General features: G+C 51.1%; 1 protein-coding gene and 1 long non-coding RNA gene across 4 annotated transcripts in view; one reads left to right on the plus strand and one right to left on the minus strand.

The window, feature by feature from the left end:
- PTPN3 (protein tyrosine phosphatase non-receptor type 3) overlaps positions 1–15,727 on the minus strand; it is a 103,857-nt gene extending 88,130 nt beyond the window's left edge. Inside the window, exons 1-2 of one of the 3 annotated variants that reach the window (XM_037047565.1) lie at positions 15,636–15,727; positions 12,445–12,519 (exon numbers count right to left, since the gene is read on the minus strand). The gene's annotated coding sequence lies outside the window, so the exon portion shown is untranslated. Of the gene's footprint in view, positions 1–12,444; positions 12,520–15,081; positions 15,154–15,635 lie in introns of those variants that run through there. The other 2 variants (XM_037047564.1, XM_037047567.1) reach the window with 2 other exon arrangements.
- LOC118988152 (uncharacterized) lies at positions 14,331–17,911 on the plus strand. The gene is made up of 3 exons (XR_005066722.1): positions 14,331–14,982; positions 15,064–15,442; positions 16,847–17,911. It is a non-coding gene; the product is annotated as an uncharacterized LOC118988152 (long non-coding RNA).
- Positions 17,912–23,547: the final 5,636 nt, after the last annotated feature.

Genomic DNA, 23,547 nt, shown 5'->3' on the forward strand with positions numbered 1-23,547 from the left:
CACCGCCGTGGAGTACGTAGCAGCCATCCCAGTGCCTAGTGCTCAGTAAGTGAGATAAACGGACAGCTGAGCGCATACCCTCCACCCCCACCCCCAACTACAAGACCACCCACAACTGGCTGAAGGACTCTTGTTCGCAACAAAGTAGTAAATCCAATACCTAAACATGTTGAGAACTAAATCTACAGCAACAACTGTATTCACACAATGTTATCAGTTAAACGAAAATGACCCAAGATCTAACCAGCCTGCTTAGCTGACAGGGCAGAGGGCCCAGCCCTGGAAAGCTCAGCACAGCCTCACCAGTGTCCCAGCTCAAGCCCCTCAGTGCCCAGAGGGGCACCCTCAAGGGCCCCTGGAGGCACTGACTTCCCAAACCCCGGGCCTCACGCCCAAATGCAGGCCTCAGTGACCACCCACTACAGATAAGCAACAAACCGCTAAGAGATTAGGCTGAATTCCTTCAAACGGTAGGAATGGCTGTCCAGTTCCAAAACCTCTGAACAGAAAAAACGATCCCTGGGTCCTAGATCGCCTCCTGCCCTCCTCACGCGGCAGCTCACCTGCTCTCTCTGCACCCACCACGCTGCCCCATTTCCTGTTCTCGGGTTGCACTCAGCTGGTTCCCACCTCAGGTGTTCACACCTGTTCCTCTGCATGGACCAGCCTTCCCTCAGACATCCTCCAGCTGGCCCTCCCGCTCCCCCACTTTCTTCTGGAGTCTGCCCAGATTCTACCTCGGGGAGGCCTCCCCGACACTCCTTACCTCCCCTACTCTATTCTTCTCCTTAGCCCCTGTCACCACCAGACTTAATCACCCACCAGTTTACCACCCTCCTCCTCCCAATTCCCTTGTCCCTACCTCCCAATACTAAAGTGAAATTCCTTGAAGGCAGGGACTTCTTAACTGCTGTAACCCTAACGACTGGAGTGGTGCCTAGCAAGCATGAGATGTGCGGTTAGTATCTGAGGAACGCACGGGTGGAAAGGACAAAACGGGGGACACCACTCTCAGTACTCACCCTGTCACTGAGTGTGACAGAGGGGCCCACAGGTGGCCCCGGGCACCTGGGACATTGTGGGTGATCAGAGACTCCTACCCACCCCCGTGTGGCCCAGATGCTGGCAGCTCCACTGACCTGGCCACAGAGAACGGAGTCTCTCCCCACACCGGCACTTAATCAAGGCTTGCAAACTGCACACACGATGAGTGAGCGAACAGCTAATGCGCACAGGGCTGACTCACACTGGCACTTCGAGAAGGCGTGTCCGAGATCCGGCCAGCGTATCTCTCCAGCTCGGCCGGAAGGTGGTCTGACCTGGTAGTTCCATTCCTAGGGACCTGTCGGTTTTCCTTTTCCTTGCAAAGATCCTCCTCCCAGAGACATTTGTAACATTGAAAATTACAACCAAAAAGGCACATTTCCACCTTTAGGGGGCCAGTACAGTAAGTTACAAAACAGCCACAGGATGTCCGTGCAGACATCATAGTGACGTGGAAAATGACTCGAACCGTAAATTTAAAAGGCTGGTTATAAAACTGTGTCTGCAGTATGTCCACATCTATGACATAAAGGTAAGGGAACTTACAAGACTGTAAAGTAGAATTGTTAGTTTTTCTATTCTTCCCGCCTTTCCGTATTTTCTAAATTATCTGTGAGCAATAATGCATTAAGAAACTCAAACTAACAAAACTTCCTAAAGTGAGGTCCTGCTTTACTGGAAGCCAGGGCACCTGGTGCTTCACTGGTGCCAGGGGGTGTATCTGCTTACACCGCTGTCCCCTCATTCGCGGCTGCCTCCCCCCCCAATTCTGCCGTGGCAACCCTACTTCCTCTCCCTCCAGCGCCCCCCTCCCCAGCCCTGGAGGCCAGCAGGCCTCCCAACCCCACCACAGCCCTGACAAGAGAAGTCATCACAAGGTCTGCAACCATCCTTCCTGAGAAATCCAGTCCCAGGCTGGGATGCCCCACCCACTGGACGCTCTCCTGGCCCACACCCCCCAGGCCAGGCCGGACCCCTGCACTCCTGAGCCCTGTGGCTCTGGGCCAGTCACTGAGCCTCTTTGAGAATTCACTTCCTCTGCAGGGAAATGCAGCTGACCCCACCTCACAGGGCGTCTGAGGCTGAGGTTCCACACGCTAACTAACGGCTAGGATTGTGCTCCAAGCACCGCCACGCTCTGGGCCCCAACCTGCTGGCTCCCCCTCCCAGCCTTGCGAAGCTGAACTTCTCCATCTGCCTAACTGTGGGCACCTGTCCTCTCCTGAAATCGCTTTGCCCTCGGGCCTTGGGCCACCACAGTGGTTTCTTGACGGATATCCCCATTCCCCGGTGGAACCCTCCACTCCTTCAGGGAACACACGGCCCAGTACCGTCCCTCAAACCTGACGCCCAACCCCACCCCAGCACTCACCCCTCCACAGCCCCCACTCCACCTCCCGGAGTCTTTCTCAGCATTTTCACCTGAGGCCCCACTGACTCCTTAAACCATCTTCCCCCATCCACACCGACACCTTCCCAGGCACCCCAACTCAGTGCTTGGCTCTTGGTGCTTTTAGTCACAGGGCTTTACACCTTCCTCCCCCAGGAACACTCGGTATCTGCCCCTCTCTCTGACTCCTCGGGCATTTAATGAGCACCAGCTACAGCCAGGCTCCATGGCAGGCGCTGGGGTCCTGAGGGAAGAGGCCACCTCAGGTCCCTGTCCTCTGGGAACTCACAGGCTTGTCAGAGAGACGCATGGATACTCGCCTTTCAGTGTGGTGAGCGCAATGAAGACAAGCGTGTGCCATTGGCTGCTGGGGCCTTGTCTGGGCTGTGACAGGGACTCAGCCTGAGATAGCTTGGGGGGGGGGGATTCTAATGGAAAAGCTAGACCTTGCAGGTGGAGCACCACACAGCAAAATCCAATCACCCAACACTTACCCCAAAGCCCTCAGGGGGTCGATACTGCCCCACCCACCATTATCCATCATCTGATGCCAATCTAACCCACCAGGCTCCAGGTGCCTGGGAGCACCTGCCACTTTAATGCACCTCCGTGGAGCCGGGAGCAAAGCTGTGCAGTGGTGTTTCTGTTGCTCTTTCTGCACTCTCTGCCCCAGGAGCCTGCCCAGCAAAACTCACGCTCTGGGCCGATGCCATTGAAAGTGCAGCTCTGAGCCAGCAGCATCGGCATCAGGTTGAAAACGCAACAGGTTAAAAACGCAACATCTCAGCCCTCGCCCCAGACCTACGGAATCTGAGTCACCTCGCATGTGCATTAAAGTTTGAGGGGCTCTGCTCTGCACCCCCCTAGTCAACTCCCCTAGGCCTCTGGCTCCACATCCTCTTCCTCAGCTCCCTTGACCTTCACCTCCCAACCACCCCACCCTCGCAGCCCGCCTGCCCAGGGCAGCACACACAAATGACAGCTCTCTCCCCCGCAGGGACCTTGGGCTCCACCTGCGGACTCCACCTGTGGACACGTGCCCACGATGGCCCTCCATCAAGCTTACTTTGAGGACAGGTGGCAGGTAGTGACCAGCAACTAGCGCCTCCTGATGGCCATATGCCACCAGAAGTCCTTGTCATCATGCAACCTTCCCTAGTGAGGGTGACATACTTGTCACTCCAGGTATAAAGATGAGGAAACTGGGGTCACAGAGTTCATGGGGGGTGGGGTCAGATGACCCCAGGCTTACAACCTGCACCAAGAGGTTAAGTAGAAGCGCTGCCACCTCGTAGAGAATTCTCTACGAGGCGGTGAAGAGCTGAGGAAGTTTGTCTGCGTTTCATGTGGGGAGCAGTCCCTGGACTGGGACCAAGAAATGAGGGAAAGTAGCTCAGAACAATGGGACAGGTGGGCGGAGGCCAGACTGAGAACCTCTTCAGTGACAGGCTGAAAAAAGAGCTCAGACCTGCCGGGGGCGGGGGAGGGGGGGGCAGGAGAGGAAGCTCCTGGAGCAGTCCGGTTAGAAGCCGCAACATCCTCCCCTGACATCCACCATCCCCTCACCCCCACGAACCTGATTCGTCACAACTGGGGACCTGCTTCTCTGAGCCTCCCATACACATTGGCCCCACCTGCTCTTGCAGGCTGCAGCCCGGAACCTCCACAGCAAAGCCTCAGCTGTAGTCACCAAATGGCCTCACGTGGCCCCCAGCAAAGCCCAGCTGCCAGGAACCCTTCCCTCCTTTCCCGTGATTGGCAGCACCTTCCCCAGAGGATAGACAGGGGGTCCCCCTCCAACCCAGTGTTCCCACACCAAATCGTGCTTCCACACTCACCCCCTAAGGAAGCCCAGACTCGCCCTCCCCTTCAGACAACAGCCAGAGGAGGCCTGGCCGGGCTCTGGGGCATGGAGCAGAATAACAGACGCGTCTGCCCTGGAGAAGCTCACAGGAGGGAGCCCTGGCCCTGAGTTCATACCCCTCTAAAGGGAAACCAGTCTCATGGCCCCCTCGCCGCCATACATTTGTGCACCTGGACCTACATGGAAATTCCAAAGAAGTCGAAGCCTTCCTTAGCCTGGGAAAAATGCCTTTTAGTAGCATATAATCACTGCAACAGCGAATCTGCCCTTATGACTGAAAATTTTAAGACTAACTTTGTAGAAAACAAGAAACGTGCCCTGGCTGGTGTAGCTCAGTGGATTGAGCACGGGCCTGCGAACCACATGATTGCAGTTTGATTCCCAGTCAGGGCACATGCCTGAGTTGCAGGCCAGTTCCCAGCAGGGGACTCACGAGAAGCAACCATACATTGATATTTCTCTCCTCTCTCCTTCCCTTCCTCTCTAAAGATAAATAAATAAAATCTTAAAAAAAAGAAACGTTACTATAACACAAAAATGTTTTAATTCCTGCATTATCTATAGGCTGAAAACACATTGGCAGAACCTGATTTGTGAAATGCAGACCTAGAGACTGGCTAAGCAGCACGTGGTCTGAGCCTCAGCACCACCTGGGAGCTGGTGAGAGCCCTGGAACCGGAATCTGCATTTGCACACCAAACTAGGGAAGCCCTGGCTGAGTGCGTTCCGTGTGTGGGGACTTGGGTGGAGATGGGGGAAAGCAAGGCCAGATGGAGCCAGGTCGTATGGACTTGGCAGAGAATGAAGTGATCTTAGGCATTTTTGTAGGGGACACTCTCTGGTAGCAATGTGAAGGAGGTAGAGGTGTGAGGGCCTTGTTGGGGACACTAAGCAAAAGTGAAAATAAAAGGGAGACGCTTAGGAACTAGCCCAGTTTGAGAAGGAGGGGGGCTGGAGGACAGGTTTCTCGGGCAGATCTGTCCAGTGCAGGTGTGGGGTGAGTGAGGTGTGGCCCTGGCATTTCACGGTGAAGACTCAGGGAGAGGGTGTGTTTAAGGAAGAAGGTGCTGAGGTCTCTTTTGGACGTGCATAGGAGCTGGGGAGGTGTTCAGATGTGATATACACAGGACCTGAACTGCCCAGAGATGACTGGGCTAGAGACTCAGACCCCTGAGCCCCTGATGAGGGTATCAGGTGACTTCACCCAGGAAGCGTGTGGGACAGTAAGAGCAGAGGATAAAGGGAACAGAGAGCAGAGGATGAGCCAAGGCAGATGGGGAAGCAGGAGGGAGGCTGCATCACAGAGGCCCTGGCATGAGGAAGGGGCAACTGGCCATGGTCTTGACAATTGAGTGGTCCCTGGCCATCACAGCAAGGTGATGTTAACCATGGGGCCAGTGGGGAAGCCTGGGGGTAGCAGGCTGGCGGATGCAAGGGCAGACAAAGCTGGAACTGCTATGCAAATGTCTAAACATCTCACCTGACGTGCCAAGTCCCCTTTAATCAAAACTCCCTTTCTCTACACCTATGTTCACAGTGGCACTATTTGCAGCAGCCAAAAGGTGAAGGCAGCCCAAGCAAGTGCCCATGGATGTCTGGACATCCACATTCAAGGGCACATTATTCCGCCTTCAAAGGGAAGGAAATGCCGACACATTCTACAGCAGGGATGAACCTGGAGGACACCAATCGTGCTACACGAAATAAGACAATCACAAGAAGACAAATACTGTATGACTCTTCTTATGTGAGGTACCCACAGCAGTTGAATTCAGAGACAGACAGTAGAAGGGCAGCTGCCAGAGACTCGGGGGGAGGCGGATGGGGAGTGTCAGTGTGTCATGGGCACGGGTCTGTCTTGCCAGATGACAAGCGTTCAGTGGCTGCACGGGGAGATGGCGGCACTGCATTTTGTACGTAACGCCACCAAGCCGCACACTTAAAACTGGTCAACACAGCGAGTTTTACAATACGTGTGTGTTTGCACAATTTTAAAAAGGCATGGCTTTCATTATAGGTACAGGACATCTGAACACCGGGAACTGAACAGTGTGTCTGTGTCAAGAGGACGGAGCAAAGCTTTCTCGGTGACTACAGACCACCTGTCAGCAGGCGCGGCAGTGAGAGGGAAGGGAGTAGGCCTGGAGCAGCTTTTTCCCCTCAGGTGAAGGGACAACCGTCTTTAATGGTAAGTGGAGAGGTAAGCTTGAGCCCGAAACACGCCTTTTCTCAGACTGGAGGAAAGGAGCAAGAGGTGCCAGAGAATGAAGAAGGAGTGGTAAAGGTGAAGAGGCTCCCATGGGATGGCCTTGACGTCTCAGGGCCACAGGCGCTGGGGTCATCTGGAGAGGTGGGGACAACAGGGAGGAGATCTGGAAAGAGGGAAATGGTTAGGTGGGTGCAGGGTGGGAGGAGGCTGGGGGCAGGGGGTAACAAGAGAGGACGGAATACAGGGAGGCCCACTGGCTGCAAAGCGCAGGTCACACTGTCTGAAACTATCACTAATCCTGGCGCGGCGGACCTCAAAGCACAGTCCCTGGCCCCTGGGCCAGCAGCATCACTGGGGTGCTTGTTAGAAACGCACGTTTTCAGGCCCCACCGGGCAGTGTGATTCAAACTCACTGAATCAGAAACTCTGGGGGCGGGGCCTAGCAGCCTGCGTTTTAACAGCTGATTCCAATGTGCCAAAGTATGAGAAACACTTGTATAGAATACAGAAATCCAACAGCCAGGACATAGCATCTTTTTTATATGAAAAAAAAAAAAAAAACCCAACCTAGCAGCCTCTACATAAAAGAGCAGGAAATTCACGACTGCTTCAATGCCAACACAATTTATTTCTATAGTTAGAGAAACGCCAAAGCATGTTAACAAAATTATAGAAATATATAATCTAATAAACTTCCTGAAATGAGATCTAGAAAACAAACCTGAGATCTGGGGGCCTGAAACCGTACAACACAGGTACCAGTCCCTGCTCTGGGATTGCCTGTGTGCCCTGGGGTGTGCCGCACCCTTTTCTGGGCCTCGGTTTCCCCACCTGAAAAAAGACGGAGCTGGAAAAGGCTCTGAGATCCCTTCCAGTTCTGATGCTCTGCGATTCTTTCCGTCCTGTAAAAAGTGACCTCGAAGTAAATGCTTTTACACAGCTGAGCCTGAGGGTGGAAAAGAACAGTTTTAACTAGTAAAACAGAATATAACAGCTAGGGAACCTTCCCAATGTTCAGTATGTGGTAGTGTCGTGCACTCTAAGAACTAGAACTCTCCTTCACTAACTGGCTTTTCCATTACAGCCACTGATGCGTAGAGTTATAAAAATACTGGACTGGACCGTGTTTATGAAGTCCACGTGACTGGGATGTCCCAGAAAGACATACCTTTGCATTTTCATCCTACAGGGTTCTTTAACCCAGGAAGTCAGGGTTTACATTTGTTGCTAGGCAGAAAATGGGTTAATGTGCCAGATGACACGGACCCTGGAGCTTGCCACCTCTGACCAGAGAGCCTGAGCCTTCAACGCTGCCACTCCAGGCTTCCTGATAAATGGCTCCCTATTGACCTTGTTACCGGGATTCCCAGAGGCTGCTCTTCTGCCTGGTTTCTCTGTATCCAAGGCCCTGTCTACACCTACCGCTCATCCAACGCTCGTCCTCTTGTGCCTGGGTCCCAAGTTGACACCTGCTTCCCTGACTCTGCCAAAGGCCAGTGACTTGGTCCTGGTCTCAGAACTAGGGCTGGGAGAGGGCCGTGGGTGTTCGTGCAGGAAGGACAGGGTGCAAGGGTGAGCCACAGGGGGAAAAGGAAGTTGAGGTCTAAGGAGATGCTAATCTCCAGCCCCACCTCACTCCGACCCCCTGGCTCTTACATTCCATTAGAATTTGGTCAGCGAGAAGCTCAGCTGGCTTTCTTGTCCCCTTTGTGCATCTATCACAGACCCTGTCCTTCCCTCTCCATCCAGCCTGGATGCACAAGTAACATTTTAGGCTGTCACAGTCCCGTGGAAGGAAGGAGCAGGTAAGGCGAGGGCTGCAAGAAGGCTGGTGCACCAGGAACAAGGCAGGCCCAGGGGGATGCGACCACAGAGGGACCAGGGCCATGAACGTGGGCCTGGCAGGCAGTGCCACGGAGATTAGTTTTGTCTTTATCCAGGTAGAGGATTCCACCAGGTAGGAATTCCTCTAAAGGAATAAAGGGTAGAAAGGGTAAAAACCTGCTGGAAAAGTTTTCCGGGCTGATTTCCCTACACTGACCTCCAACCTCAAGTCACACTGGGTAGAGTGACCACACATCCTCATTTGCCTAGGGTAGTCCCAGTCAAGGCTAACAGATTAGATGCAATTATTAATAGCTGCCCTTTTTATTCTCAGAATGCTCTGGTTCAGATGAGAAATTCTAGTAATCCACCCTGGCTGGTGTAGCTCAGTGGATTGAGTGCAGGCCTGCGAACCACAGGATAGCAGTTCGATTCCCAGTCAGGGCACATGCCTGGGTTGAAGGCCAGTTCCCGGCAGGGGACTCACGAGGGGCAACCATACATTGATATTTCTCTCCTTCTCTCCTTCCCTTCCTCTCTAAAACTAAATAAATAAAATATTTTTTAAAAAAGAAAAGAAATTCTAGTAATCCCATTCTTGGGTGCCCAGGCCTGCAAAGTCAGGGCTGCAGTTAGAGAAGGCTGCTAGGGGCTGGGAAGGACATGCCGGCTGAGTCCCATGCCTGGTCACATGTTCCAGTCCCCTCTCCGGCATCCCTGCCAAGCCACCACCCAGTGTCTGCTTGCATACCTTCAGGGACAGCAGGCTCACTATCCCCTGAGGAAGTCTCTCTTTTCCGGGGAAAGCTATGTTATAAAAACAGCAAGATTCAAATCTGCACACAGTGTGATTGCAACTAATGACAACATCTTTCAGCAAGGAAAAGAGCGGGAATGGGAGAAACTAGCTTCTTCCTCCCGGCTCCTTCCATCGTATGGTCTCCTCATTGGGCAAATACTTACTGAGTGCATTTGATGCTTCGGGGGGCAATGGGGATCCAATGGAGAGTTAAAACAAAGAGACATAAATAGAGGGGCATTCTACAAAACCACTGGCCTGCACTCTGCAAAGACTTCACAGTCGTGAAGGACAAAGAAAGGCGGAGGGACTTTCCAGTATAAAGGAGACTAAAGGGACATGACAACCAGATGCAACCCATCTCTGGGCTTTTCTTTGCCACAAAGGATACCATCGAGACAGCTGGCAATACCTGAATAAGGTCTATAGATAGTACTGTATCAACACCGATTTCTTGATTCTAAAAACTGTACTGCAGTTATAAAGGAGAATGTCATCATTTTAAGGAAATGAGCTGATGTACCTGGGGGGAAAGGAAGAGCCTATAACTAGTCCTTAAATGGCTCAGGTAAAATACACACATAGAGAGACGGCTAAAATAAAGGTGATTAAATGGTACCATTTGGGGAATCAGGATGAAGGGCAGACGGGAGGTCTTTGTTCTATTCTCGGAACTTTTCTAAGTCTGAATTAGGTCAAAATAAAAAATTAAAAGAAAACAGTAAGTCTCAGAGACGATTATTTTTTTAAAGAAAGACTTTGCGGAGTTCACAGTGTAACTGGGGAGACAGGTAATAATACAACTAATGATACTAATTAACTGCAAAATTGCGACCGTGCGAAGCCCTGTAACAGGAGACAGCGCTGGTGGCATGAGCGTTCCTGGCAGGCAGGCTAACCGGGAAGGTGAGGGCAGGCGCCCGCAATCACGGAGCAAAGCCCCAAAACAGGCATCAACTGGGGAGGGGGGAAGAAGGCTTCAGACTCTCACACCCAATTTTGTTTTCTCCCTGACATTTTAATTGTAATTTTCTAAAACAAACCATGTGTAAGTTCGATCACCAGATCGGGGAAGGAAGGGGGCGGGGGGAACAAGTGGGCAAGACCTGGGTTCAGGCTGTCTCCACGCCCTCTCCAGGCCCACCAGTGGTCAGGAGTCGGATGACAGAGCTGGTTGCTGCCCCTCTCACTGAGAACCTCAGGTCTACACTGAGGCTGACTCACCTGAGCAAAGTGGGATACAGGGGCCAGGTCTTCACACCCCACTCCCAATGGCAGACCAATGCCTTTCATCCACACAGCATCCAGCTGGCCACGGCCCCTGTCTGGTCCTGGATCCTGCCCCTGTGGAACATACCTTTAGCGCTAAGAGTTTGGACCTGCAGCCCTGCCCTGGGAGTGGGCCATGACTCGCCCACGCGACTCTCAGCACTGAACTCCAGACAAAGTGCTTGTCTGCAGGGTCAGGCACCTGACTACAAAGGGCGCAGAACCTTTTGTTTCGAGTTCTGCCTTAGTAGGTTTTTGGCCATTAGCTTATTTAAAATAGTCAATTTAAAAGACACAGGATCTGCCCTGGCTGGTGTGGCTCAGTGGACTGAGCGCCTGCCTATGAACAGCAAGGTCACTGGTTTGATTCCCAGTCAGCACACATGCCTGGGTTCAGCCAGGTCCCTGGCTCGGGGTGAGAGGCAACCCCACATTGCTGTCTCTTTCCCTCTCTTTGTCCTTCCCTTCCCCTCTCTCTGAAAATAAATAAATCCTTTTTTTTAAAGACACAGGTTCTATTGTTAGTCTCATTTTACAGTTAAATGACTTGTCTAGGGACAGACGTGGGTTCAAATCTTAGCTGTCCTACTTAGGAACAAGGTGTGCCCTTCGGACAATCACTTCCTCTCTCTGAGCCTCGGTTTTCTGACCCCATCTTGAAATTGGGGTTTGTGGGAATTCGCCAGATTCTGGGACCAGAAGGTATTGTTTATCCCCTCTTGAGGCTCCAACAGGCTGAGGTGCAGAAAATTCACTCCAAACAACACACTGCTTAAATATTTACTAAAAGTTTGTGTATCCTGACCATAAATCATAGGACCTGAATTTTCCAGGACTATCCCAATTTCAAATCCTCTCTCCTAACTTTCCACATAAACCATTGAAATGTTTCAAAAATTCCACTCTCTCAGTATCCAAACAACACCTCCCAGGCCTCCTCTTGCACAAAAAACGCAACACAAACATTCTTTCTCAGACCACAGTTCCCAATCTCTGGTTGGGAAAGGGCGGCCAGGAAGCCCCTGCAGGCCCCCCGAAGGAAGCGGGGCTGGGGAAAGATCTGCGGCAGTCAGCACTTCGCCAAAACTCTCAGCCTCCGCTGTTCTCTGGCACCACAGCGTGAGGCGAGCCAGGAGAAGGCGGACCACAATCGGAGCATCACCCGCAGAGGGGCACAGACTGGGGAGATGAGCTCTGCCCCTACCTGCCTACCCAGCAGCCGCTACCCAGGGAGGCAGCGCGGTCAGAGGGCTGCTATGAAGGTTAAATGAGTGAGGTAATATTTGGAAAGCACTCAGGAATAGCACCCGGCAGCCAGTAAGTGCTTTATCAGTGTGGAATAACTGAAACTAGAGGCATCCTGGGCAGGAGGTGCTCATATCTCGAAGACAACCTAGAAGCGTTGCTCCTATTCGAGGAAAAGGGGGAGAACCGGCTCTTACCCCTGGGTTGAGTGCGGCCAGGCCCGAGATGGGAGTGCACCTAACTACAGGAGGGGGGTCCTGCATCAACCAAGCTCAGAAGCCTGGACCTGGGGAAGAGTCGCTGCTCCTGAAACACACAAGGTCTCTACATGCCTCTGAGCCTTTGCACCTGCTGTTCTGTCTGCCCTCTGAATACCATCTCTCTCTACCTTCAAGGCTGAAATCAAATGCCAGCTACTCCCTATGATGTTCCCTGATGCCCATCAGACCACTGGCCTCTCTGTATCTGGCTTTATCCTCTTTTAAAGCAGTTATCAGATAGACAGGTAGACAGACAGATCACATACACAGATCAGTCTTCCCAACTCTACCATGAATCCTCCCACAACAGGGGTTCGAATTTCACCGCTAACCCTAATGCCTGACATATAGTATAGACTCAATAAATGTCTGAATTTGCTGCTAAATCTGTGCTCACAGCTGGTGTTCACTGAAGGCACAACCAGAAGCTACGTGATGCAAGATCACTGGTTCGGGACCCATGACCAGATCAGATTTCAGCCAGGCGCCTACCAAGCCCTCCTCCCTTCAGTTCCCCCTCAGGCAGATGAAAGGAGATACCTGTGAGAACAGAGGCTGTGGTTGCCGGGACCCAGGCGAGGGCAGTGTGGACGCTGACCAGATCTGGAGCTGTCTCTATTAGAGTTGGTAAGGAGATCTGAGGCTGGGGAAGCACACCAGCAGGCTGCCCTGCCCCCACCAGCCTGTCAACACCAGGACAAGTGCAGAGTGCCTTAGGCATGCCAGCCCCTGAAACAGACCCTGAGAAGAGATGGGACTGGCCCTGCTGTCCAGGAACCACTGTCTGGTGGAAGGGAGGTGAGTGCTGGGATTATGATCAACTGGCACTCTTCTGGGTAGAGAGGGAGGGACCACAAATTGCTGGTCCCCTCCCAACCTGCCGAAAACCCCGAGGGGCTTCCTGTTCCTTCAAGTCCCCCCAAATGAGCCTCTCTTGTGAATTGTCCATCTTGGAATAGGGAATCCCTCCTGAGGCTGGACCCACAGTTCAAAAGCTCAAAATTCATCCCTCTTGCTTCTGGAGGGAGCCACACGACCTTTCCTGTTTCCTTAGCTGCCAAATGAGGACAGGGAGGACACTGAAATGTTAAACAACATATGTGAGATCTCCCAATGCATCCTCGACAATCAGTTTGCTGTAGCCAGACAGGAGTGTCGAAGCAGTGTGGGACCCTGAATTGGACTCCGGGTTAACTCAGGTTCTTTCTTCTGCCCCAAGCAGTCCTTTTGGGCCAGGACCCGCCCTCCCCTTACACAGAAGTCTCCCCTTGCACCCTGTTTCTGCTGGGGTGTGTTGGCCAGCACTGCATCTGCCATATAGAAGCAGCTTAATTAATAAATGCTGGCTGAATAGAATGCCTCAGGCACTCTGAAATGCCTTCAGTAACCTGACCTTTTACATTCCCCAGCTAATGTCTAATTTGCATATAGGAATCCGTTTTAGGAGATAGCAAATCACCAGAGACAACTCAGGATCAATACACAGTAGTAGGCACATTTTATTCTACTCTAATTCTCTGCAAATTGGTATTCCATTAACTATACGTGGGATTTATGGGAGCTCACTATAAACTAGAATATTTAACTAGAACGACCTACTCTGTCAGATAATAGCCTCCTGTTGTTAATGTTCAACTAGTCAATCTCAGAAAGGTTTCCAGTTTCCAATCGACTTTACATCTTGATTTAATCATCAGGAAAGTCATCCATTTGAAGGTCTCCTACAATAAAGGGCGGCTTGATGCAGAACAAAAAGACCTGCCCATGGAACCAGAAGACCTGCGTTATATCCCGCCTACACCACGGAATGTGTAATCAGTGGCTCAAAGCCTTAATTTCCTTGTCTGTAAAATGGGAATAACACCAGCCTCAAGGGGGAGTTGTAAAAATTAAATGAGTTGATGCATGTGGATGTACTCTGTGCGGTTCTGTAAGGTTATACAAAGGTTATCATTATAGTCAAAACGTAAGACAAAATTCTCAAACTCCAATAGGCTAATGACAGAAAGCAGGAGTGGATCTAAAAGGCCAGGCAGGATATTCGGCCCTCAGGGGACATATGGCCATGTCTAGAAGTGTTTTGGGTTGGCACGACTGAGGGAGAGGGGCTGATACTGACACCTAGGGGCCAGAGACAGGGGGATGTTACTCAATATCCCACAATGCATAGGACAGGCCCCACGACAGGAATTAACTAACCCCAGCCAAGAGGTGAAGAAACCCTGATGGAGGCCCTGGCCAAGTAGTTCAGTTCTCAGAGAGAGCATCACCCTAGACACCAAGGTTGTGCGTTTGATCCCTGGTCGGAGTATATACAAAAATCGACTAGTAAATGCATAGCGGAACAACAAATTGATGTTTCTTTCTCTCTCAAAATCAACAAATACAATTTTTTAAAGGAAACCCCTCTCTAAATAATTACTAAAATTTGGGTTAAGAAGCTTTTTAGAACAGAAATCTTCCTAACTAGGCTTTATTTTCAAGCATCATATGCTTAAACATTTGCAGGACAGATCTCACAAAACGGCTCTTTTGTAAGTACAGCTGAACTGCCAACTTCTGGAGTTTCTGAATGTATGAAACTGCTTTTAAAGATGCTCTCCAATTACAATTCAGCTAAATTGTTTTTCCAAAGCCCTTGACTTCAGTGAAGTTCTCCAGGGCACAAAGAGAGGGGCTGTCACTCTGTCACTAGACCCTGAAGATGCTTTCCTAATTCTAATTTCCTGGTGAAATGGAAGCCACGAGGGTCTCTAAACGAATTAAATTCACATCACGCCAACTGCTCGCTTGCTTTGTGCCGGGCATAGAGCCAAACACCTCCACATAATTTATCCCACTTAATCCACCCAACAACCCAGTGAGATGAGCATTATTACCGGCTGTTTGCAGGGGAGAAAACTGAGGATCAGAGAGGTTAAACAACCCACTCAAGGTCACCAGCTGGCCAAGGGGGGAGACCGACTTGACCAGAAGTCTCCAGTTTCCAAGTCACAAGTTCTTTCCACCACCTCGGACAACCCAGGTGTCAAGTTGTCTCAACTTCCTATGAATTTTTAAGGCAACCGCAACTTCTCAGTAAGTTTAGGTTGCTGAAAATGGGAATTTCAGGCGCGGGGTGGGGGTGGCTGGGAGCTCACATTCACTCTCTCACTGCAGCTGTCTCCGCGCAGGTACCTGATAAACCAATCCATATTGCCCGCGGAACAGGATAGACTTATTGGCGCTGGAGTTCGTGCCAGGCCCAGGAAATGCCATCTTTGAAAGCCGAGAGGCGAATTCGCCCTGGGAGCTGGGCGAAGGTCTGACCACCGGAGTGGCTCGCTCATAGCAAGCTGTGCGCCCCTCTACCTCCGGGGGCCGGGGTCGTTGTGCAGCTGGGCCCTCCAGAGCCGCCGGCCGCGCGGGTTCCGCCAGTCGTGTCCGCCCAAGCCCGGGTCAGAGCGCACGCCCACGCCCCGCCGCCGCCGCGTCCCAGCACCCGCCAGAGAGCGAGCCCCACCCGGCCCGGTCTGTAGCTCCCGCCTGGCCCCGCCAGGTGAGAGCGGCGGGGGCGCCCCCTCCCCGCCCCGACGTGGCGCCGAGACCCCGGGGCTGCCGCGTCCGCCAGCCCGCCCGCGCATTCCCCGTGCGCCTGGGAACGGGTGGAGGCGGGGCGGAGCGAGCGCGACCCCGGACCCTGGTCGGCCTGCGCCTTGCACCCGGCCCGCTGGGGTCGCGCCGGGCCATACCTGCAGCATCCGGGGGCGCGGAGCGCCCAGGTAGGTCGCGCTTGCGGGCGGCGCAGGAGCTCGCTCGCTCACGGCGCGACCTGGACGCCGTCTGAGCATGCCCAGTGCCGCCCGCGGGCGGCTCCCGCCGGTCGGGCTGGCCGCGACGGGCCCGCGCGCTGGGCGGGGGGCGGGCGCCCTGGCTGCCCTGCGGGGCTTCCGCGCCCGGAGTTTTCTCATCGGGACGCGCCTCCCAGCCACTGGCCCTCTTGGGCCGGGCTCTGGGCAGCACGGAGTCCCCTCGCGCGTGCACGAACATATTCGTCCCCTAACCATTTATTGGGCACCTACTAAGTACCCGGCCCTCAAAGATTTCATACCTAGGAAAGTCAAGCAGTCAGCTTAACAAATCTGCTAAATACGGAGGAGTCTTGCCCCGAGGGTCCTGCTGACTCCCAGTCCAGTGCTCACGCCCTCCATTAGTAAGCTTCCGGGCGTAAACCTTCTTCCGAAGATTTATGGGCCCCCTACCTCCTCTCTTCCACCTCAGTTCACACCTGCCTTACTGCAGCTCTAGGAGCACCCTTCTTCCAACATACACTCAGAACTTGGCCAGCCTCCACACGCCTTTCCCTCTTTGTGGGACGTCTTTGCCCAGCTTTTTACGTGGCTGCCACCTTCTCATCGCACAAAGGAACTCCTGAGAGAGGTCTTCCCTGACCACTGTACTAAACTAGTTCCCTCCTCCTGTTGTCTCCATTTCCTCGCTTTATTTTTTCACATTTATCACTATTTATCCATTAGTTCATTCAACAAATAATTACTGATCAGCTATTCCGGTTCTTTACGCGTGGTGACCAAATGGACAAAAATCATGTCCCCTGGTGGAGTTTGAGGGGAGAGGCAGGCGACAGACAATAACGTACAAGTAAGCAAGCTGTATCATATATTGGAAGGTGAGAAGTTCTACGAGGGAAAAACAGGGTAAGGAGAATTGGGGTGGAGGGAGTGCAGTTTTCAATGAGATGGTCAGATCAGGTAACACCGAGGAGGTGACATTTCAGCCACGCAGATAAATTGGAAAGAGCATTTCCCGCAGAGAGGTTAGCCAGTGCAAAGACCCTAAGGCGCAGGACCGATTAGGCAATGTCAAGGAGCGCAGCGGAGCAGATGAGGTCGATAACTGACTTCCTCTAGTTTGCTTACTTTTTATTGTGTATTATTCACCTTAGGAATTTCAGCTGTGGGACTGCAATGGTGCCTGTCTTGGCTACCATGTCCCACACTCGACAGCAGAGCCTGGCACACAGTGGGTGCTCAAAAACTATCTGTTGGATGAAGATGTGAATGAAAAGATGTAGAGAGGGCTGAAAACATCCTGTCCGGACTCGATGCCTGAGGTCCAGGGGGCCGGTAGGCCTAAGGCTATGGGGCGGGCGCCGGCAGCACCAGGTACCCGACTTTGATCTCTGTCCCTGCGTTGCACGTCCGTGATAGCTCCACTGCACCTCGCGCCGCGAAGAGTGGTGTCCGGGGAATTCCGACTGAGCCCAGGAGACCCAGAAAGAAGACCCGCCCCACGCCCCGCCCCGCGCCCCGCCCCGCACCAACCTCTGGTCGTCCGAAAAACCTGGAGCTGGGGCGCTCGGACGGTACCAGTGGGACGGACGGGGAGCGCACTGGGCATGCTCGAAGCCGGGCGGCGCCTGAGCGCCGGCGAGGAGGGGCTACCTAGCTCAGCAGGCGACCGCGGCAATGGAACCCCGCTGTTCCTTCAGCCCCAGTCCGATCCTACCCGTTCTTAGGCGAGGGGTGGTGGTGTGGAGACATTTTTTTTTTCTGAAGCTCAGTGGGAAAGCTGGGAATTCAGAGTTTGCGAAAGGCGTTCTCTGCCCTCTCCCAGCAGCTGGGTGACCTGGGTCATGCACCTTGACCTCTCTGTGCCTCAAATAATACGAATACCTACTTCTTGTATCCGGCCTGTGTGGGGGGATCGAAGGAAGTCAAGGACATGAACATGTTCGACTCCTGCATATTCACGTTGATTTCATTCAATCCCCGCCCCCCCCCCCNCCCCCCCCCCCCCCCCCCCCCCGCCCCATGGATGGGTGGAACGATAAATGGATGTTGCACTCATATGAGGAAAAACCTGCAGTAAATGGGCATGCGATTTCTTGGAGTTGTGTTAATTTGCCTTCCATAAGAAACTAGATTGAAACTACCTTTTCTTTCTCCATAGTTAACAGGCATTAGTTGAAACAGTGTTCTCAAAATCGAACTAAAAAATGTCCACAACTGGCCCTGGCTGGCGTAGCTCAGTGGATTGAGCACAGGCCTGCGAACCATAGAATCGCGGTTCAATTCCCAGTCAGGGTACAGCCTGGGTTGCAGGCCAGTTCCCTGCAGGCCAACTCCCAGCAGGGGAGGCGGGAAAGGCAACCATACATTGATGTTTCTCTCCCTCTCTCCTTCCCCTCTAAAGATAAATAAATAAATTTTAAAAATGTCCATAACTAAGAAAAAAAAGTCCTAAATATTTTGTGCATTTCAAATGACCATAACAGAAACAGGAACAAAAAGAAAGAATATCCCTCAAACCAGAAACAAATAAGTGTCTAAAAATAGAGGAATGATTAACTAGGTTATGGTACATTTGTTGAAATAATAACTCTTTTACACACAATTAGACCATGTTGCCACAGGGGATAACTTACACACCATGCTAGGGAAAAAAAAGCTGAAAACACTAATGCACAGGATAAAAACTGCACATTCACGAAGACTTAGAAGGAAATATGGAAATATGTAATAGTCTGATTTGGGGGTTCGTGGGGTTGGGTTTTCTTTTTAAGCTATTAATGTCACCTTGTAGCGCTGCCAGTTAGAGCAATTTAAAAGATCAAATTAAAAATTCTTAAAGTTTTTTGCAATTCAAATAACAATAACAATAATAACCAAGTGTGATCAATACTTTACTCGTGCGCTGTCCTTAATCCTTGCAGTCACTCTCCGGAGTGGGTGTTTCACCTCAGTTTTACAGAAGGGACACATCAAGAGCTGTTCACACCTGGGAAGTGAGGGCACCAAGACCCAAACACCAGCTGGTCTGTCCTCAAAGCCAGCGTGTTCGGTTTTACAATACTGCCTCTCTGTGTCGTGGCCTGCCATGTTTTGATGATGAAATAAACCACGTATTCATTTTTGTGTCTTTTCTGCCTTCTTTTCTCTACCCTTTGCTGGGTTTGCAGGCCATGGGTTGCCTTGAAATGTTCTAATCTCCTGTTACTAGTTTATTCTTGGGGCCAAAACAACGAAGTCCATCCTGTTGAGCTGTTGCACCTAGAATGACAGTTGACCTTGTATCATAAGCTCCCAAACCTTATGCAAGAGGGTTTTTTGGACGGACACTTGATCTTCTTAGTGTATGTGGTTGAACCCAACCCTATCTGTAGCAAATAGAGTGCCCATTGGGGCCACTCTACCAGGTCTCAGATAATGGGCCAGTCCAGACAGGACCCGCAGATTACTGCCCCTGGCAATGGGACAGTACATATTTCCATTTTGGGGGCAGAATCACAGTATAATGGAATCACACGGTCCATGGACTCCTCAGGACTTTGCTGTGATGGAGGGAATAAAAACATGTCTGATGTTTGTGGAGAGAAAGCCAGAGCCCTAAAAGCAGCCCTCCTACTCCTGAAAAGCTTAAAAAAAAAACCCAACAACTCAGCTCTCTTTTTTTAAATAATGCTTGTAGACTGTACCTGGTCCAGAAATCACGAAACAATAACAAATGCACAAAGCCAACGCAGGTCTTTTCATTGGGAAGGAAGAAATTGTACAAACCCAAAATGCATCACTGGTAATGGAGCAGATTCATGCAAGTTAAGAGGAACGACAGATGAGCAGCTGAACACAGTTATTAGCAGCATTCCCAGAAGCTGCCATTTGGGCAGAGAGCTGGTGCCAAGTGCAGCACACAGGCAATTGGCTGGGGGCATTTACAGGAAGAGTTTGCTGGAAGAATCACTGAGGATTGTCATGCACATCAAAACTCAGGAAGTCTGGTCACTGGGAGGGCTGTTCCAATGATTTACAGCACAGGGCTCCCAGCTGAGATGCTAATGCTCATCAATTATTTGTGCTGTTAATGCAAGCTCACGAAGGGCTCAGGAATTCGTAAATACGTGGGCAAGTGGTGCTGTTATAATGACAAGTGAAAAGAATACTTGCCTATTATGGCTTCAGCTGTATGAATTACTGGGTTAAACCATATAAAATGGTCCTTTTGTAGGTCTACAGTGGGTGAACGTTGGTAGCTTCCTATATTTCAATACAGACACATAGGGAAAAAGACTGGAAAGAACGGCACCAAAATACTAATGGTGACTGAGTATTGCCTGTACAGAGGGAAGAAGATGGGGAAGGTATCTTTTAGAAATCAGGAGAATTTCAAGTCTCTTTCTTACTATGTCTTTATAGTTCCCCAGATCATTTGTGGTTCTTTTGTTATCAGGAACAATGAAACAAACTTAAAAGTTGATGAACCGCAGAAAATGATGTAAAGAGAGGAAAAATGGCTACTCTGGAACTGTACAAAAATGTGAGAAGTTCTTATCACAGAGGGAGAAGTTCACCCTGCCTGTCCGGCAGTGGCAGATGGCAACGGGATGTCTCTTCCTGGCCCAGGGGAGAGGCAGAGGAAGAAATGGCCGGTGGTCACACCAGAAGCCTGAAGAAAAGTGTTAGTCCAGCTCAGGACTTCTAGGTCCCTCAACCTGCATTCCCGAGAATCCAGGACTTCATGGGTCTCACTTTGAGAAACACCAATGTTTAAGCCTAAAGTTTTATGCATTGCAACAAAAATGTCTTTCCATCGCAAATTATCACTGCTGAAGAGTTCTCTGACTGCAAAACGGATGAACAAATTTAAATTTAACGTGAGCACAAAAGCAGTGATGAGGTGATTGCTGTCGATTCAGTCATTCAACAGACATTTATTAAGCACCTACTGTCTATCGGGCAGCTCTGTAAGTGTTTGGGTGACATCAGTGACCAAAATAAATAACAATCTCTGCTCTTGTGGGTATGCATTCAAGCCAGACTGAACAACAAGCATTATGAATAAATGAATCACAGTTTACGTTAAGAGACCAGGGTTAAGGGTGATAGGGAGAATGATAGGGAGGAGGGGGGAGGGAGTTGCAATTTTAAATAGGATTGAGAAATTGAATCATTTAAGCAAACACTGAAGCAAAGACCTGAAGGAGACAAGGGAGTCGTTCATGCGGATATCTGGGGCAAGAGTCTGGGCAGAGGGAATCGCCAGTTCCAAGGCCCTTAGGGGAGCATGTCTAGATTAAGGGGTCTGGTGGAGCGAGGGGAAAAGCTGCAGAGTGAAGCCAGAGAGTTAGCCGGGGCCAGAACCCAAGCCCTCCCGTCCTCCGCTTTGCCAGCCCAAGGAAGGACTCGGCCTTTCAGCCTGAGCTGGACAAAAGTCAAGCCCACATAACAGCTGCCGAATGTGCCTGACGACACATCAAAAGTTCAAATGCTGCTCCTTCGGATGGTCACTTGATGCCAACTTGACAGTGAGCGCAGATTTCAATAAGGGAACCAGAATCATGTAGCAGCCTTTTGTTATAAGGGAGTCAGCCAAGTGGTCCAGACTCTAGATATATTTTTAATATTATCATAGAAATAGAAAGATAACATGAAACAATGACCTCAGAGGGCTCTCAGACCTCCAGGAACATTTGAGCGAACCCTCGGGGATACACAGACCTGAGTTTCAAAGACTCTCTTCCAGCACAAGACCGAATGGGCCATGATGGACCCACAGACCACCACATAGGGATGCTGAAAAACGGAAATGTAAGTCTAGCAACTTTGAGATCCTGTTCTGGGAACTCAATGCATTGAGGATGTTCCCATCAATAGATGCCTGTGGCTTCAGAAGTGAAGAGAAATGCTGAGAAATGCCGAGAAAGAAAGTTGGCATCCCATACTGTGGCAGACCCTTTTCAAGCAATGGCCTTCCCTGAAAGGGAAAATAGGTTTGCCGAGCCCCCCAACCACACCATCAACATGAGGAGAGAGAGAAGGAGAACAGGCAATGAGTGTAGTTATACAGAGGTCATGGCTTCAAAAAATCAGCAGTGATAAAAGAAACCCTCAACGGTCCTTAACAGAAGATTCTAGGCGGAAGAGTCAGGAACAATACTGAAGGTAACAGCATGTCTTGAAGTTTAACTAAGGAAAGAGTCCTTGTGAAAAATGGCCTCAGTACAGACCTTCTGAATTTCTGATGGTGGGACCCAGGAACCTACATTTTATAATGTGCTATAGGAGTCTTAGGCACACTGATGCTTTAATACCTTCTGTCCTACAGTTGCCAATGTAGGTCCACCGGGAACACAGTCCAAGTTTTCAACTAAGAGGATGGGAATTTCTACCAAGAGATAGTCATGGTCTTCTGTGTAGTACTGATGCTTAGATGGATGGGAATTCAGAGCCAAAGCATTAGCTTCTTAAAGAAAGTGCACATTTCAAGGGGCTGGAGGGGAGGAGAAGAGGAGATGGAAGGAGGGCACGCCCGACAGAAAAACGAGACCCCCTAGCAGAGAGCTGTCAGGTTCTCTGCTCTTTGAATTTCTGACTCCGTCCATCAGACTATACTCTGCTGGGGCCAAGAGCAAGCTGAGCATGTCACTGGAGAGGAGGTAGTCATGGTGGTGGTCACAGGGGTGGTGGTGTTTGCTAAGAGGGGCAGACCTTAAAATAAACACATTGAAGGGCATAGAGTACACGCAAAACGGAGACTGGAAAGGCCATTGCCTCCGGAAGAAGAACAGAGTAAGTGGGGGGCAGGGCAGGGTTCTACATCTGCTCTGTGAGGTGTAACCTCTTTAGAAGTCAATTCTCTCTGGAAAGAGAATAATGGTATACGTATACTGTTTTGTAAAAATTATTTTGTCTTATGTCTTGGCTCCCTCTAAGTTTTGCTGACCAAGTGCGAAGCCCATGTTATCTGACAAGTCAAGGCTGTCGCTACGAGCAGAGCACAGCAGTTGTATAACGTCTGTGGAAGAAACAGCCACAGGTCGAGAGCTCTTACTCCTATTGGGCATGCGTGTAGCTGAGAGATGGGACAGGAAACAGGGCTTTGGATGAGGATAAAAGAGAAAGAAAAATCATTCCAGTGACCTCAGGATCGAGAATGATGCTTTACCGACGCAGCTGGCAACAAAACGACCAGAGCGGTCAGATGGAGAACTTTGTCTCCCTGGTCCTCGACCGGAAGTCCCAGCCATGAAAAGACCGTCATCTGAAACCTGTTCTTGCTTGGCTGACCATTCCGTCCCTGCCAGGCTGGAAACTTGATCACATCCCAGGAGAAAACTGTGTTTCCAGCCCTGGTGACATTTAAAGAGCCGGAGACACTGTTCAGCCAGCCCGATGCTCTGGTGACCTTCTAGCGTTGCAGGCATGACACACCACAGGATTTCCTCAACTGCGCCCTGCCGTCCTGCTGGGACGTCCTTCTCACTTTTTCCATGGCACACATCGTCACCGCATCACAGTCCAAACAGAGTGTCCCCCGATGCCTCTGTAAACATGAGTCACATGTGGAGCTAAAGGGATCTGTGTTCGGCCAGAAGCAGCGTGTCATCTTCACAGAGGGGGTACGGGTTGAGGACCGTCCCCTGGTTTCCTGCCAAGACGCCCGAGCGGATGACAGCGGCCACCAAGGCCTGCGCAGATATTGCTCTCCTTCACCCCCAGTGGCCCCTTCCGGGCAGAAGTTCTCCAGCTATTGTATCGAAAAATTGTACTCTCTCCCCATTTCTTCACCTTCTTAGGCTTCTCTGTTTGGCCTTTGGTGCTACCAGCTAGCTCAGCCTCGCTCATCTGGCCTCAACACCGGCACAAA

Source organism: Sturnira hondurensis, unplaced genomic scaffold (assembly GCF_014824575.4).
Source record: "Sturnira hondurensis isolate 20B ecotype Veracruz unplaced genomic scaffold, ASM1482457v3 Scaffold0006013, whole genome shotgun sequence".
Lineage (NCBI taxonomy): Eukaryota > Metazoa > Chordata > Mammalia > Chiroptera > Phyllostomidae > Sturnira > Sturnira hondurensis.